The sequence below is a fragment of the Salvelinus fontinalis genome, chromosome 10 (genome assembly GCF_029448725.1).
Source record: "Salvelinus fontinalis isolate EN_2023a chromosome 10, ASM2944872v1, whole genome shotgun sequence".
NCBI classification, from domain to species: Eukaryota; Metazoa; Chordata; class Actinopteri; order Salmoniformes; family Salmonidae; genus Salvelinus; species Salvelinus fontinalis.
Window position 1 is genome coordinate 14,334,741 of NC_074674.1, and position 18,225 is coordinate 14,352,965.

Sequence of the window (18,225 nt, forward strand, 5' to 3'; positions counted from 1 at the left end):
AGTGTGTGCAAATGGTGTGAGGAGGTAAGGCAATGAATAGGCCATAGTAGCGAAGTAACTACAATTGAGCAAATTAACACTGGAGTGATAGATGTGCAGATGATGATGTGTAAGTAGAAATACTGGTGTGCAAAAGAGCAGAAAAGTAAATAAAAACAATATGGGGATGAGGTACGTAGATTAGATGGGCTATGTACAGCTGCAGCGATTGGTTAGCTGCTCAGATAGCGGATGTTTAAAGAATTGATGCCCCCCCACCAAAAAAAGTGTGAGGACAGTTGATAAGTGTACACGAGGCAACTCCCCTCTATCCCTTCCTCCCTTTCTATATCCCTTGCCCTCGCTCGCCTTTTCTCTGTGTTTCGATTCCATGCCTTCTCCACATTCTCATTCCAAAGACAAAAGGAGAGACAGGAATTGGCCCAAGTAGATGCTCTAGTTCCCCAGTCTGCAGATCAGAGCGACAGGCCTCTCGCTTTCTCGCTTTTTCTTTCAGCCCCTCCTTCTCTCTCTCTTTATTCTCAGTCTTCTCTCTTATCTGAAGTGCTCTGCGCTCTAACTGGAGAGAGCCTTTGATCCTCCACAGAAGCAAAAGTGCATAGGAAATGAGCCTTTGATTCAGAATGAAAGGGCTCGGCCCTGACAGAGCATTTTTCAGAGTGCTCACCTGCAACAAAACAGATTTCTGTCGAGCTATAATTTTTTGGCGGTGACATTTACTGAGCATTATTATTCTGGTGTCCCATTTGAAAGTTATTCAAAATCAAGTTGATTGCCAGATTGGAACATTTTGAGAAGACACAGTCGTTCTGTAAATGGCAAAGTCAATTTAGCCTTAACCAAAAAGCATTATTTATTTAGTGAACATTATTGATGAATCATTTATAATTTTTCTTTGAATTATTGAAAAACCTGGAAGGGTGGGGAGGGTGTGTTGGGGGCTACCACTTTAATCTTTCAGAGTGTTTGTGTTTAGCCTGTGTGTACTTCACCGTGTTATGCTTGGGCGTATGTTTCGCTGGGGGTGTGTGGGCGAATAGGATAGTGAGTGAGGAGCGCCTGGGAGATATGTGGGTCACCCAGGCAGATGACCATGGGCTAGGTCCCCTCCTACTGCACTGTGGGCCTGCTTGCCTAAAATGCACTAATGCGGAGAGAATAGCTGCCAGACGGGATTCATAATTGACCCTGATATTCAGTGAACAGAAAAAAAGCCTGTCAAATGACTCGTAGCCGCTGTGGTGAAAATGTGCTTACGTTTTAGTTTTCGTCATATATGTACAGTGAAATGTACATATACTGTGCCTTCGGAAATATTCAGACCCCTTGGCTTTTCCCACATTTTCTTAGGTTACAGCCTTATTCTAAAATGTATTACATCATTTTTTCCCCTCATCAATTTACACCCAATAATGACAACGCAAAAACAGGTTTTCAGAAATGTTTGCTAATTTATAATTTTAAAAAAATTGGAAAAATCCAAATTCATAAGTATTCAGACCCTGTACTTTGTTGAGGCACCTTTGGCAGCGATTACAGCCTCGAGTCTTCTTGGGTAAGATGCTACAAACTTGGCACAGCTGTATTTGGGGAGTTGCTCCCATTCTTCTCTGCAGATCCTCTCAAGCTCTTTCTGGTTGGATGGGGAGCATTGCTGCACAGCTATTTTCTGGTCTCTCCAGAGATGTTCGATTGGGTTCAAGTCCGGGCTTTAGCTGGGCCACTCAAGGACATTCAGAGACTTTTCCCGAAGCCATTCCTGCATTGCCTTGGCTACGTGCTTAGGGTCGTTGTCCTGTTGGAAGGTGAACCTTCCCCACAGTCTGAGGTCCTCGCTGTACTTTGCTCCGTTCATCTTTCCCTCGATCCAGACTAGTCTCCCAGTCCCTGCCTCTGAAAAACATCCACACAGACTGATGCTGCCACCACCATGCTTTACCGTAGGGATAGTGCCAGGTTTCCTCCAGACGTGAAGCTTGGCATTCAGTTCAATCTTGGTTTCATCAGAGAAGAGAATCTTTTACTGGGAAGTGGCTTCCGTCTGGCCACTCTACCATAAAGGCCTGATTGGTGGAGCGCTGCAGAGATGGTTGTCTTTCTGGAAGATTCTCCCATCTCCACAGAGGATCTCTATAGCTCTATCAGAGTGACCATCTGGTTCTTGGTCACCTCCCTGACCAAGGCCCTTCTCCCCCAATTTCTCAGCTTGGCCGGGCGGCCAGCTCTAGGAAGGGTCTTGGTGGTTCCAAATTTCTTCCATTTAAGAATGATGGATGGAGGCCACTCTGTTCTTGGGGACCTTCAATGTTGCAGATTTTTTTTGGTACCCTTCCCCAGATCTGTGCCTCGACACAATCCTGTCTCAGAGATTTACGGACAATTCCATCAACCTCATGGCTTGGTTTTTGCTCTGACATGCACTGTCAACTGTGGGACCTTATATAGACAGGTTGTGTGCCTTTCCAAATCATGTTTAATCAATTGAATTGTACCACATCAATTTGAATGTACCACAGGAATGTACCAATCAAGTTGTAGAAACATCTCAAGGAAGATCAATGGAAACAGGGTGCACCTGAGCTCAATTTCGAGTCTCATAGCAAAGTGTCTGAATATTGATGTATAAGGTATTTCCGTTATTTATTTTAATAGATTTGCTAACATTTTTAAAAACCTGTTTTCAATTTGTCATTATGCAGTATTTTGTGTAGATTGCTGAGGATTTTTATTTAATTTTAGAATAAGGCTGTAATGTAACAAAATGTGGAAAAAGTCCAAGGGCCTGAATACTTTCCGAAGTGTTAGGTTCTAAATATCTGAGTAAGAAATGTATGGACACTATAAAAGTTCCAACAAAGTTTATTCACCCAAAGGATCGAACAGCTGAACAGACAAAGACATATTTCCACCAGTGGTAATATATGTACCCCAATTTGGGTGGAATCTCCTCAGGCTGTAATGTTACAAAATGTGGAAAAAGTCAAGGGGTCTGAATACTGTATGTGGTGGTTGAAGTATATATAATAGCAATCATTTAAATTAACACATTGTAACAGTAGTCCTGGAAGATCAATATCTATTGATTTAAATATTTATTGATAATTCATTAATTTGGGGTTTGATTAAATTGCTGCGGTTAGATAATACTCGTTAGAAAAACCAAAATTGAGATAATGCCGTCTGTTCATTTCTCATGTCTGTATGAAAATGCTCCATTGAACTAGGTGTCACAGAGATTAGCCACGCTACAACAAAATGGTTGCACGTAATTACATGGACAACACAATGGCGACAATGAGCCAGATGCCCGTCTGTTCCAGAGAGACAGAAAAAATGTGGATTTGACACGCTGTCAACATCTCCCAAATTCATATTTAACTTAATCAAATCCAGAAGAGGGTTCGTTACTGTGACCAAAACAGTCGCACTGGCGACTTTTTGACTTGGCATAGCGTTTTTTTTTTTTTTAAAGCAATTGGAACCAAAAACTATTATGATTTATTCAAACAGTAATGTGCAATTGACCAAAAATATACCAACTTTCTGAAGAGGCAACAACGGCACGGGAGTGCCCCTGTCTGTGTGTGTCAGGGCTCGACATACAGGGTAGCCCACCCCCAGGGCCTGTCGATCATCCCGGTCAGTGGCTCGCTTGGGCCAGTGAAAACAGTATTGTAATAATGCCATTTTTAATCTAGGCTATATAATTGATTAAAAAATGATTAATTCCCGAAGTTGTTTGTCCGTTATGTCCGATTATCTATCACACGCACATTGTACACAGATAATCTGTCAGAAAAGCCTGCAGCTCTCAAACATCCAGTTGTTGCGTGGAGCAGCTCGCCCGAAAACCAAAAGATGTTCTAAGTTATGATATCTACTAGTTAATGTTAAGGCAAGAATGGGTATGCAAAGCAGGTATTTAAAAAGTTAAAAGTCTTGGTTAAATAGTTGCGATGAGCAATTCACTCATCATGGAATAGCCTACCTTGAAAATGTCCTCTAGGCTATTTGGTCCTTGAAAAGCCATTGAAGTTATGGTAGCCAATGTATACGTTCTGCTGCTCCAATATAATTATTCTGTGATGTCATTTCTGATCAGTTTTTATGAGAGATGTAGCCGCTTTCGTTTGTTTCCCACCATTTCAATTGAAGAGTCATGCGCTAGTTGCCATATAAATAACAATGAATAGTTCGGGCTTGGAAGCTCTAACCCTGGCGATTCACTGGTAAACTCATGGGTACACTCGCAATGGCTGCCTGGTATTGTGGTTCAACCATTTCCATGGTATTATGGAATGTTCTATCAACTGATGCTGGATTGCCATGGTAATGTAGAATGTTCATTCAAATGATGCTAACTGATGCAGCTAATTTAGTGGAATGTAATTTTTGTAATGTCAGCTGAGTTGACTCAACAAATCACAGCACAGATAAGGGTACAATTCCTGCTTTTACTTCATGACATAGGTACACTCAAAATGGCTGCCAGTCCATGCATTATGCCATCATTGACTTGAATGGAGACACCCTTTCTATTCATTCTCACTTCTAAGCTAGTTATTATGAACAAGACAACATCGAATGTTGGCTTCAACTTGGTTTTCTATACCGTCCATTTTTGGTCGCTTTCTCATTTTTAAAACATGATGCAATATCCCCCTAATAACTCTTCAACATCTCTAATGGCGAGGCTGACTACTACCAATGACCCCATGTACACTCGCACAGTATTTCGGATAGTAACTCATATCCCACTTAAGGTCTTATTCGGAATAACCTGTTTACGTGCACCTGCCTGTATCCATGAATAAACAAAATATTCCTAATTTAAGTATGGGTTAAATTGAATAGTAACTGAAATATGGACAATGAATGTAGGCCTATAACGTCCCACATGTAGCATAATAAAATATAAACTCCTGCAGAATTAGGCTTTTTTTTTACCCCTTTTTCTCCCCAATTTCGTGGTATCCAATTGGTAGTTACAGTCTTGTCTCATCGCTGCAACTCCAGTACGAACTCAGGAGAGGCGAAGGTTGAGAGCCGTGCGTCCTCCGAAACACAACCAAACCAAGCCGCACTGCTTCTTGACACAATGTGGAAGCCAGACACACCAATGTGTCAGAGGAAACACTGTGGGTGCACTGCGCCTGGGCCTGACACAGGAGTCGTTAGCGCGCGATGGGACGCTGGTTCAATCGTGCGCCGCTCCATGGGTTTCCCGGGTCGCGGCCGGTTGCGACAGAGTCTGGACTCAAACCCAGAATCTCTAGTCACACAGCTAGCACTGCGATGCAGTGCCTTAGACCACTGCGCTGGCTGTGAAATTATACAACAAACTTTAATTTTGTCCCAGTAACAGGAGTTGAGAAATATGATATATTTATTTCAGTATCTCCGGAGAAAATGCGAATGCGCGTGTTGTGTATTCTCTTTAACACTTGTGCAAGCAGACAGTATTTCAATCACATAAAAATATGCACCCAAGACGAATTGAAGTCTTATCAGAAATGTGTTTAGTTATATTCTCAGCTTTTCATATCCTTGAAACTGATGACAAACTGTCTTGCTGGTGCACACCTAAATTAAAAGGTAACTACACAAAAAAATAAAATGTCTCCGATTTTTCCCAGATCTCAAAAATGGTCCCCTGATGTGGTTTAAGCATCAAATGTAGTTGTTTTTCTATTCAAATGTATGATATCATGAGCGAAAACCTGGGAGAAATCACAGTCCTTTTTGCTGTGTTGGTATCAAGTATTGTATTTTTCAAATTCTGCTCTCTAGGGGTCTTATGGCAATATGAATGGCACTATGAAATATGCAATAAGTACATTTTACACTTTATTTTAATAGTCTCTTTTCTTTGCTGTTACAGTAAATCAATTCAAATCAATGTAAGAATACAAGGGTATGTAATTTAAAACATGGCGTGTCACTATTAGCCTGGTTCTGTATGGAATGCAGGCACATTATGGGAAACACGCCTCGTCATTATAAATTCAATTGTTTTTTATATTTAAAAAAAACGGTGCTACCAATTCATGTGTTGGTGCCACCAACTGAAAAAGTTGTCGCCTCCTTTGGAAAAAGTTAGTGTAGAATCCTGCCAAAACTGTACTCCGTGATTAAGTGTTAACTGCGTGTTCCTTTTCACATTTTTTCCAGTACAGGACGAGAACACAGCCTTTTCTTTTGTGTCAAAATAATTTCCACCCTTATGTAAAACAAGATTCGCTTCCCCTCCATCTTTGCTTCATTGTGTTAATCAGTTTCATGCTGCCATTTTTCCTTATTTATTCAAATACATTTTTACTGAAGAGGTATATCACTTTCACTTTAGAACTCAACAGGCTATATTTTGTCCAGACATCCATTTCCCCCGCAAATTTGCTAAAAACTCAATTTAATCTTCTGAGAACCTGTCGCCTCTCTTAATCATGAGTATTCCCGTCCGGGCCCTATTTTTAGCTTTTGTATTTAGCGTTTTGTTTGCTTTGCAGTGCGGCTGTAGTTATTATAGTGCTCAGGAATGCTTTGAGTCACTGAACGAGACTAGAATGGGCTTCTCTCTGGGCATGTGGAAACAGCTTTGCATACTACAGCCTCTCCTGCCATGTCACCTAGCACACATCCCCTCCAAACATAAACACACACACTCACACACATACATACACACACACAATATGTTACTCTTAATCACACACACACACGCCACTGACATTGTCAATCTGTTACTCTTAATCATTAAAAACAAACATCACACACATGAAACGGCAGCTATCGTAACAGTCAAAATGCCTTAATGTAATACATTTTAAGGGGAGCATAAAGGTTTGGAAAGCTGTGAGGATGCTAAAAACAAACAGTTGGTTGTCAGCTATAATGGATGCTCCTGACTGTATAGTATGTTCGCAGATTGACACACATATGCTCAATCCCTCTCCCTTCCCATTCACACGCATACCCTCTAACACACACGTGCACTCTTTCACACACATACAAGCATTTACCCAAAGTCACACTCCGCCCCACGGTATATCACACAACACTCTGTATTAGTCAGTGCTAGCTAACTATATATCCATCCTCACAGGTAGTAGGCCTTAAAGTGAAAAACTGACAACACAATGCTTCCCTGCCTTGCCAAGGTGGCCTCCAAGACACACACACACACACATTTTCCACATCTTCCATGTGGAAGTCCAAGCAGATGCCCGTCCATTCAACACTTCAAACCTGTCTTGCCCAAAGGCACCATGGGAGGTAAAGGGGGTCACAAAGCAAAGGACAGAACAGCACAGGTGACCACAGCGAACCCGAAACACACACACACACACTCACGAATGTCTTTGTCTATAAACAGCGATGCAGAACTACGCTGACAGGGAGCAGTTTTAAGATTGTGCCTTGGCGAGGCGGCTCAATTCCCTCCACTGCAGAAGAAAGTTACAATTAAGGGCTTTGACAAGGTTGGGCCCTTGTCTCGGAAACGTAAACAACGTCTACTTTTACTCGCTCCCTACATTCCCGACCACGCTTAGCCTAGCGGGTTGGAGTGTAGCTGCTAGCTAGATGAAGGGGGTCAATAGTGCGAGATAAGATGTTGCAGATTTTTTTGGGGGGGGGGGGCTGTTTTTTTTTTACCTCATTTACTCTCTTGTGGTTGTTCTTTTCCTTTGTTGTTGATGTATGTTCTAGAGATTACGACTCAAGCGTTCTCCCTAAAGTCTGTGTCAAGCATGTCTGCGGTTCCTCTCTGAAAGAGGGGGAGAGATGGAGGGATAAAAAAAGATGAAAAGAGGAACTGCCGGGAGGAATGCAGATGCATGGCGAGACATAGGAGAGAGAGAGAGAGGACCTTGGAAAGAAGGAGGGGTGGCATAAATTAACCCCCTTCCGAGTGTTTGTTTTTGTGGCACCTGACTTCTTTAACAACCGTGTCATTGGCAGAAGAAGTGGAAGGTAGGTTCTGGGGCTTGATGTCGTTTCTCTCTTCCCTCTATCCCTCGTTCTCTCGCTCTCTCTCCTCACACATTTTTTTTACTGCACCAAATTGGCTGAGAAAGGGCCCCCAGGTGGAAGGTTCAGACGGAATGTTGCCATGGCACGCCCGACTAGCATCACCACCCTGGACGGTTCCGACCTAGAATATGTGGACATCTACAAGTACCTAGGTGTCTGGCTAGACTGCAAACTCTCCTTCCAGACTCATATCAAACATCTCCAATCCAAAATCAAATCTAGAGTCGGCTTTCTATTTCGCAACAAAGCCTCCTTCACTCACGCCGCCAAACTTACCCTAGTAAAACTGACTATCCTACCGATCCTCGACTTCGGCGATGTCATCTAAAAAATAGCTTCCAATGCTCTACTCAGCAAACTGGATGCAGTTTATCACAGTGCCATCCGTTTTGTTACTAAAGCACCTTATACGACCCACCACTGCGACCTGTATGCCCTAGTCGGCTGGCCCTCGCTACATGTTCGTCGTCAGACCCACTGGCTCCAGGTCATCTACAAGAATATGCTAGGTAAAGTGCCGCCTTATCTCAGTTCACTGGTCACGATGGCTACACCCACCCGTAGCACGCGCTCCAGCAGGTGTATCTCACTGATCATCCCTAAAGCCAAAACCTCATTTGGACGCCTTTCCTTCCAGTTCTCTGCTGCCTGCGACTGGAACAAATTGCAAAAATCTCTGAAGTTGGAGACTTTTATCTCCCTCAACAACTTTAAACATCTGCTATCCAAGCAGCTAACCGATCGCTGCAGCTGTACATAGTCCATCGGTATATAGCCCACCCAATTTACCTACCTCACCCCCCATACTGCTTTTATTTATTTACTTTTCTGCTCTTTTGCACACCAGTATCTCTACTTGCACATGATCATCTGATGATTTATCACTCCAGTGTTAATCTGCTAAATTGTATTTATTCAATTTATTGCCTACCTCATGCCTTTTGCACACATTGTATATAGATTCTCTTTTTTTCTACCATGTTATTGACTTGTTTATTGTTTACTCCATGTGTAACTCTGTGTTGTTGTCTGTTCACACTGCTATGCTTTATCTTGGCCAGGTCGCAGTTGCAAATGAGAACTTGTTCTCAACTAGCCTACCTGGTTAAATAAAGGTGAAATATATATATATTTTTTTAAATTGCTCGCTCCTTTTGGGGAGTGCCAATCTGTAAGGGGTTTATCAAAGGCAGACATTTCCTGTCCACTGCTACCACCCTCTCAAATCCTGACCCCCCTTCCTCCAAAAAACACCCACCCTCTGTACACTAACCCTCTAAATCGCAACCCCTCTTTTCTCCCTCCCTCTTTTTCTCCTGCTCGGGGCAGCTCCACTCTTGGTTGGGGGAAGGGGGTTGGTTTTAGGACTGGGTGCTAACTGATCCCCATTGTCTGGCCAGCGTATTTGAATGGCGACTGAGCCCAGTGAATTGCCTGTCTGGCTTCTATTCAAATCCAGGTAGAGGCTGGGAGAGGCAGGAGGACGGACAGACACCAGAGGGAGGAGGGGTAGACGATAGCTAAGGCACTAGGACATTTTAATGGCTGCATGTGAACAAAGTGAAGGTGTCCCTCAGGCCGTAAGGGCAGCTTAAACAAACCGCTGCCCTCCTCTACATCCCTCATAAAGTAGAGAGAAAAAAAAGCAAAATTCTTGCTCCTAGTTTGCTGTCTGGCTGGTTGCCCCCACTGTTGGCCCTGTCATCAACAGTGGTGTGTATTCATGGATGCCAAGAGAAGCCAGGCTTCCCCACATACTTGACCATTAACTTCTTTATGATAGGGGGCAGCATTTTCACTTTTGGATGAATTGCGTGCCCATAGTGAACTGCCTCCTACTCTGTCCCAGATGCTAATATATGCATATTATTATTACTATTGGATATAAAACACTGTGAAGTTTCTAAAACTGTTTGAATGATGAGTATAACAGAACTCATATGGCAGGCAAAAACCTGAGAAAAAATCCAAACAGGAAGTGAGAATTCTGAGACTGGTCATTGTTCAACTGTTTGCACTTCCTACGCCTTCCACTAGATGTCAACAGTCTGTAGAATGTTGAATTAAGTTTATACTGTGTTGTGGGGCCGGATGAGAGGGGGAATGAGAATGAGAAAGTGGTCTGGCAGATTGCCAGTTCCTGGTCACGCGCTTTCCTCATGATATCGCCTTGCGTTCCATAACTTCTACAGACAGACGGAGAATGCTCCGGTTGGAACGTTATTGGATATATATGATAACAACATCCTGAAGATTGATTTGCTACTTAGTTTCACCAGTTTATTTGACCTGTTATATAACTTTTTGAAGTTTTCGTCCGAGTTTGCCTGCATCTGCGCGAGCAGTGGACTAAACATGCTAGCAAAAGTAGCTACTTAGACATAAGTAATGGACATTATCGAACAAAACAACGATTTATTGTTAAACTAGGATTAAACTAGGATTCCTGGGAGTGCATTCTGATGAAGATGATCAAAGGTAAGGGAATATTTATGATGTCATTTCGTATTTCTGTTGACTCCAACATGGCGGAGAAATGTTGTTATTTTTTAGCGCCGTCTCAGATTATTGCATGGTGTGCTTTTTACGTAAAGTTTTTTTTAAATCTGATACAGCGGTTGCATTAAGAACAAGTGTATCTTTAATTATATGTAAAACATGTATCTTTCATCAAAGTTTATGATGAGTATTTCTGTTATTTGACGTGGCTCTCTGCAATTTCTCCGGATATTTTGGAGGCATTTCTGGATATAAATATGCACATTATAGAACAAAACAAATGTATTGTGTAACATGATGTCCTATGAGTGTCATCTGATGAAGATCATCAAAGGTTAGTGATTCATTTTATCTCTATTTCTGCTTTTTGTGACTACTATCTTTTGCTGGGAAAATGGCTGTGTTTTTCTGTGGCTGTGTACTGAGCTAACATAATCGTTTGGTGTGCTTTCGCCGTAAATCCTTTTTGAAATCAGACATGTTGGCTGGATTCACAACATGTGTAGCTTTAATTTGGTGTCTTTCATAGATACATTTTCAAAGATACATTTTTATAGTAATATATTTGAATTTGGCGCGCTACATTTTTCTGGCTTTTGGCCAAGTGGGATGCTACCGTCCCACATATCCCAGAGAAGTTAAATACATAAAAATGATAAAATAATTAATCTTTCCTCTCTCTCTGTGTTTTCTTAATTTCCGTCAATTCGCAAGTGGCTGAATCTCACCGGAGAAATCATCCAAGCAAGGGAAACAGCGCCCCTCTCTCTCAGTATGTGTAGCCCATATACATACTTTCCAAATTTGGTTACGTTACAGCCTTATTATAAATTGATTAAATTGTTTTTCCCCCTCATCAATCTACACACAGTACCCCATAATGACAAAGCAAAAACAAGTTTTTAGACATTTTTGCAAATTTAGAAAACCCCCCGGAAATATCACATTTACATAAGTATTCAGACAATTTACTCAGTACTTTGTTGAAGCACCTTTGGCAGCGATTACAGATTTGTGTCTTCTTGGGTATGACGCTACAAACTTGTATTTGGGGAGTTTCTCCCATTCTTCTCTGCAGATCCTCTCAAGCTCTGTCAGGTTGGATGGGGAGCATCACTGCACAGCTATTTTCAGATCTCTCCAGAGAGAGAGTTCAGGTTCAAGTCTGGGCTGGGCCACTCAAGGATATTCAGAGACTTGTCCCGAAGCCACTACTGTGTTGTCTTGGCTGTGTGTTTAGGGTCATTGTACTGTTGGAAGGTGAACCTTCGCTCCAGTCTGAGGCCCTCAGCGCTCTGGAGAAGGTTTTCATCAAGGATCTCTGTACTTTGCTCCGTTCATTTTTCTCTTGATTCTGACTAGTCTCCCAGTCCCTGCCACTGAAAAACATCCCCACAGCGTTATGCTGCCACCACCATGCTTCACCGTAGGGATGGTGCCAGGGTTCCTCCAGACGTGAAGCTTGGCATTCAAGACAAAGTGTTCAATCTTGGTTTCATCAGACCAGAGAATCTTGTTTCTCATGGTCTGAGAGTCTTTAGGTGCCTTTTGGCAAACTCCAAGTGGGCTGTCATGTGCCTGTTACTGGGGAGTTGCTTCCGTTTGGCCACTCTAGCATAAAGGCCTGATTGGTGGAGTGCTGCAGAGACGGGTGCCCTTCTCCTCCGATTGCTCAGTTTTGCCAGGCGGCCAGCTCTAGGAAGAGTCTTGGTGGTTCCAAACTTCTTCCATTTAAGAATGATGGAGACCACTATGTTCTTGAAGACCTTCAATGCTGCAGAATTGTTTTGGTACCCTTCCCCGGGTCTGTGCCTCGATACAATCCTGTCTCGGAGCTCTACGGACAATTCCTTCGACCTCATGGCTCGGTTTTTGCTCTGACATGCACTATCAACTTTTGGGACCTTACAGTGAATTCGGAAAGTATTCAGACCCCTTGACTTTTTCCACGTTTTGTTACGTTACACCCTTATTCATGCACTGTCAACTGTGGGACCTTATATAGACAGGTGTGTGCCTTTCCAAATCCTGTTTAATCAATTGAATTTACCAAGGGAATTTACCATCATCTCAAGGATGATCTATGGAAACAGGATGCATCTGAGCTCAATTCTGAGTCTCATAGCAACAGGTCTGAATACTTAGGTAAATAAGGTATATATTTCTAGGATCAGCGTGGCGCTAGCGGCACAACCCCCCCCCCCCCACTGAAAAACCAGTGCCGCGAAATTCAAAAAAAATATTTTTTAAAAATATTTAACTTTCACACATTAAAGTCCAATACAGCTAATGAAAGACACAGATCTTGTGAATCCAGTCAACATTTCCGATTTTTAAAATGTTTTACAGGGAAGACACAATATGTAAAGATGTACATCTATTACCTAAAAACACATTAGCATAATCCACCATCTTTTATTTGTCCACCAACACCAGTAGCCATCACCAATTCGGCTAAACTAAGATATTTATAGCCCCTAACCAACAAAAAAACTCATTAGATGACAGTCTGATAACATATTTATGGTATGGGATAGGTTTTGTTAGAAAAAAGTGCATATTTCAGGTAGATGGCATAGTTTACAATTGCACCCACCGTCACAAATGGACTAGAATAATTACAATGAGCAACGTGTTTACCTAACTACTAATCATCAAACATTTCGTAAAAATACACAGCATACACGAATCGAAAGACACAGATCCTGTGAATACAGACAATATTTCAGATTTTCTAAGTGTCTTACAGCGAAAACACAATAAATCGTTATATTAGCTTAGCACATAGCAATTAGCAGCCCAGCATTGATTCTAGCCAAAGTGAGCGATAAAAGTCAACATCGCCAAAAGATATTAATTTTTTCACTAACCTTCTCAGAATTCTTCCGATGACACTCCTGTAACATCACATTACAACATGCATATACAGTTTGATCGAAAATGTTTATATTTAGCCACCAAAATCATGGTTAGACAATGTGAAATGTAGACAAGCTGGTAAAGAAAAAGTCCTTGCGCCACTTAGACAGTGATCTACTCTTATACATAAATACTCATAAACGTGACTAAAAAATATAGGGTGGACAGGGATTGATAGACAATTTAATTCTTAATACAATTGCGTTATTACATTTTTTAATTTATCCTTACTTTTCAATACAGTTTGCGCCAAGCGAAGCTACGTCAAAAAACATGGCGTCCTAAGCCACTAAAATGTTTCGACAGAAACACGATTTATCATAATAAAAATGTCCTACCTTGAGCTGTTCTTCCATCAGTATCTTGGGCAAAGGATCCTTTCTTGGGAGAAATCGTCTTTTGGTGGAAAGCTGTCCTCTTGCCATGTGGAAATGTCAACTGCGTTCGGGATGAACTGAAAAGCGTGCCCAACTTTTCACATCGTTGCAAAAATAAATGTCCCAAAATCGCACTAAACGGATATAAATTGCTATAAAACGCTTTAAATTAACTACCTTATGATGTTTTTAACTCCTATAACGAGTGAAAAGATGACCGGAGAAATATAACAGGCTAAACTAACGCTTGGAACAGGTGCGCGCCGGTGTCCTCTAGGCTCATGACGCAGCTCCAAAAGAATGACTAGCTTCAGGGTTTTTTCATTTGTAGGGCCTGTGAACGCGCAATCAACCCCATTGGAATCGTCATCACGTAAAGGCATCCAGGGGAAGACGTAAGAAGTGTCCGTATAGTCATAGCAATGACAGTGCCCTTTTAACTGACTTCAGAAGAGTGGCCAACATTTCTCAAATCTGACTCCATGTCAGGGAAATTGCTGTAGAATGGGCTCTGTTCCACTTAGAGACAAAATTTCAACTCCTATAGAAACTATAGACTGTTTTCTATCCAATAATAATAATAATATGCATATTGTACGATCAAGGATTTTGTGGGAAGCCGTTTAAAAAATTAGCCAAATTAGCATAAATAGTCTAAACAGCGCCCCCATCCCCAACAGGTTAGGTAAATAAGGTATTTCATTTTTTGGGGAGAAAAAATGTCTAAAAACCTGTTTTGGCTTTGTCATTATGGGGTATTGTGTGTAGATTTATGAAGGAAAAATGTATTTAATCAATTTTAGAATAAGACTGTAAAGTAACAAAATGTGGGAAAAATCAAGGGGTCTGAATACTTTCCGAATGCACTGTATCTGATGCTGTCTGGACCAAAAGAGTATAACAACTTGCCGCCGTAGCATTTAATTGCTAAAAAACATTAGAAATAATTAATTAGATAATAAATAATTAGAGATAATTAGCCAATCAGCGTTGAGCTGAGCTCAACTGTGGGCTGTCCCGGTGCAGCAAAACACCACCCAAGGGAGGCCAGTTTGGATTTGGCTTCAGACCAATCAAATCTCTTCCTTGCAAAATATAATTTTCTGAAAAAGGTGTCTGTTTCTGGTCTGCTTGTGTTGATGTCCTGCAGTAGCTAGCTTGCTAAATCAACCTTTTCCTAAACCATGGATGGAGATGGGGATTTGGACTTGAGGTTTTTACTTAATACTCTGTACAGGCCAATGATTATGACACCGATTCTGATCTTACAATAAATGAATATGTTGTGCCAATGGCCTGAGACGACTGAAGTTCAATATGTAGCCTAGATGTAGTCTAGTAGTCTCACATTAGGTAGCTAACTTGGCTGGTTCATTGTTGCCCATGCGAGGAAGTCAGGCTAGCAAGCATTTTAGCTAGGTAGCCTATGACAACATAAAACCTAAAAGTGTACTGTATGAGAGAGCCATAGACCTCAAAGACAGGAGGGTGGCATTGGCCACTAGACTTCAAGTAGGGTGAGTCAACATTTTGTGTTTTACTTGCACACACACACAGAAATCAGTACTATGGACAGCCACATGACATTTAGCGACATTGATTGGACTAAATTGTTTTGATTATCTTTAAGTTTGTTTTCAGTGTTTTAAACGAAGCATATATAGCCTAGTTGATTTGATGTTTAAATGTTTAAGTTGAAACGGGGCTGGAATAGTGGAGGCAGTGCTCCTGTTGTCGTTGTGCTGACTTGCGGTAACTCCGTGGTTCTAAATCTGTAGTCGTTTAGTAAACTGTTGAAAACACTAACATGCTTGACCATGCTGCAGGTGAAATAACTGTTTGCTTTGTGGACTTCACTGGACAGATGTTGCTTTCCTATTTTGTAACGAAACAAATATATTCCGCCACTATGTGACTTGTCTTTTTGTTGGCACAGCCTTACTGTACGTCACGGTGGCGTATGTACTAATGGTTATAGAGCAAACAACACAATTATCCCAACATAGGTTGTAATATGGCTTTTTTACTGGCTTGGCTTCCTCAGTGATTTTACCCACGCACTGCTACTGGTCCTACTGGTCATCAACTAGTTTACACAAATATCAGCGGGTACTTGCCAACATCGCTTTACTGAACGTGTGTGAGAAAAAAAAACCTTGAGCAGTGGTAGCACTAACTGAGTTTCTATGCAACTGCAACATTGTCTGACTCTGACTGTTCTGATTTATCCTGTACTATCCTTCACTTTGCCCCAGGCAATGTTTCTATTTTAGCTACCGGTGTCCAGACTTGAATCACATTTGAGCAGAAACCGCAAGAGATTTATGTCATATTGCTTCCCAGCTTCCTCTTAACCCAAGTTGACCGATACAGTTATTTAAAGAATTTAGATTTTTGAGATATGTGAATATTGGATTTGACTTCCGTCTTATGGATAAATGCGGTTTGATCTCCCACTTAAAAATCACTTGAATGGGGATAGTAGCTTGTTTAACGTTGACACTTGCTGCCCTGAAGGTTTATATTTAGAAGCAAATATTGTTGTCATTGCCTCTTTTAGCTTTGGAGAAAAAACACAAAAGGTCAGACAAAGCATTTCCTGTCACTCAACACATTCCAACACCCCCTCCTACCCCCACCTCCCTGAAAAAACCTCAACCCGCTCTCCGTCCTTTCATAATTGCTGCATTTCTTTCCCCTCGTCTTTTTTGGGACGAAATCTCTCCTTGTATTTTGCCATGTTGCCATCCGGCCACTTTCTTTTCCATCGTGGAAAAAATTGAGAGAGAGTAAATAAAAGCCGGTCAGTCGAAAGCTGCATATAAGCACCTCTGCAACCAGGGCCTCTCTTCCCTCACCCCAGCTTCCGTGACCCTTGGTCTCTCTCCCCCCAGCAGTTAGCTTTCCTGTCTTATCCAGTCCCTAGCAGTGGGACCGGGCCTTCTGATTTTGTCCAATGTGTATCCCAGGTCCTCACTCCACAATCACGACCCCTTCTTTTTCCTCAAGGCCGGGCTCTCCTCTCCATCCCCCGTCGTCGTCAGGCACGTCGCAACTCCCCTAGTCTCACCCCGACAACCCCCTTCTCCACACACTCTCCGTGGAAAGAAAAACTGCTTTTCTCTCCCGGAAAATCCCCCTCCCTCCACCCACCCACCTGTGCTAACGGATTTGCCGGTAGCGATGACAATAAACGTCCTCACCCTGTCGCCAGTGACTAGCGACTAATTACGAAGTAGACCCTCTCTGTTCGAATGGAATCTTAACCCCAAACGGTCTTTGAACCGACAAGCACACCTGGACATGAAGCTGGTCTAAAATGAAACAGCAACCACTGCAGAAGTGGAAGTGAACAGAGCGGCGAGAGAGAAAAAGGAAATCGAAACATGCTCAGGGGAGTAAGTTAGTCACAGCACAGCACATCACCATTGTACACAGTAGACAGGAGGAAAAAATTATATTTATTTTGCTTACCTAAACAAAGAGAGAAGTATGTCCTGTGAGCTTCTCCCCGCGTCACATGGGGGTGGGGGGGGCATGCTTGAGAAATGAGAGTAATCTGTCCAGAAATCAAATAAACGGAAATACACAAAAAGGGGAAAATAGGATGAAAAAAAGAGGGAGCACAGCAGCGAGCAACATTGAGCAGAGGATGATTTCCATTAAATGTGCTCTTGTGAAAAGTTGGACTGGAAATGAGAGGAATGGGAGTTTCTCTCTCTCTCACTCACTCACCAGGCTAGACAACGTTTTGAACATGCTTCCACCCAGCCTCCTCTGCCCCACTTGAAATGAACTATATATGACCCAGTTGATGGAAAGGCGCAAATTCAGTCATGTGAACAGAATGAACACTCCCTATTGGCTGAGCCTCCAGAATCCGTGGGCTGGGGCTATGCGATTGGCAGAAACAGGGATCATTGAAGCATGAGTCCCATTCACAGGCTGCAGAGCTGGGCAGGGTCACTGTTTGGGTGTCTGGCACTAATCCCAGCCCATTGAGAGGAGGTGAATTAGTTTCTACCAGACCCTTCTTTAATGCTGCTGCTATGCTCTGTATATTATCTACGCAGGGCACTTTAACTCTACCTACATGTACACTACCGTTCAAAAGTTTGGGATCACTTAGAAATTTCCTATAATTCAAATAATAATTGTGTCCTTCAAACTTTGCTTTCGTCAAAGTATTCCTCCATTTGCAGCAATTACAGCCTTGCAGACCGCTGACATTCTAGAGATTTCACCCCATGCTTCCTGAAGCACCTCCCACAAATTGGATGGGTTTTACCGGCACTTGATAGGTACAATACGATCAAGCTCTCATAATCAACGTGCCATTGGAACACAGAAGTGAAGGTTGCTGATTATGGGCCTCTGTACACCTATGTAGATATTCCATAAA

At 42.1% G+C, this 18,225-nt stretch overlaps 1 long non-coding RNA gene across 2 annotated transcripts in view; it reads right to left on the reverse strand.

Moving 5' to 3' along the window:
* LOC129863659 (uncharacterized) overlaps positions 1-17,615 on the reverse strand; it is a 33,322-nt gene extending 15,707 nt beyond the window's left edge. Inside the window, exons 1-2 of one of the 2 annotated variants that reach the window (XR_008760997.1) lie at positions 17,559-17,615; positions 17,298-17,382 (exon numbers count right to left, since the gene is read on the reverse strand). This is a non-coding gene — a long non-coding RNA (uncharacterized LOC129863659). Of the gene's footprint in view, positions 1-17,297 lie in introns of both variants that reach the window. The other variant, XR_008760996.1, reaches the window with a different exon arrangement.
* Positions 17,616-18,225: the final 610 nt, after the last annotated feature.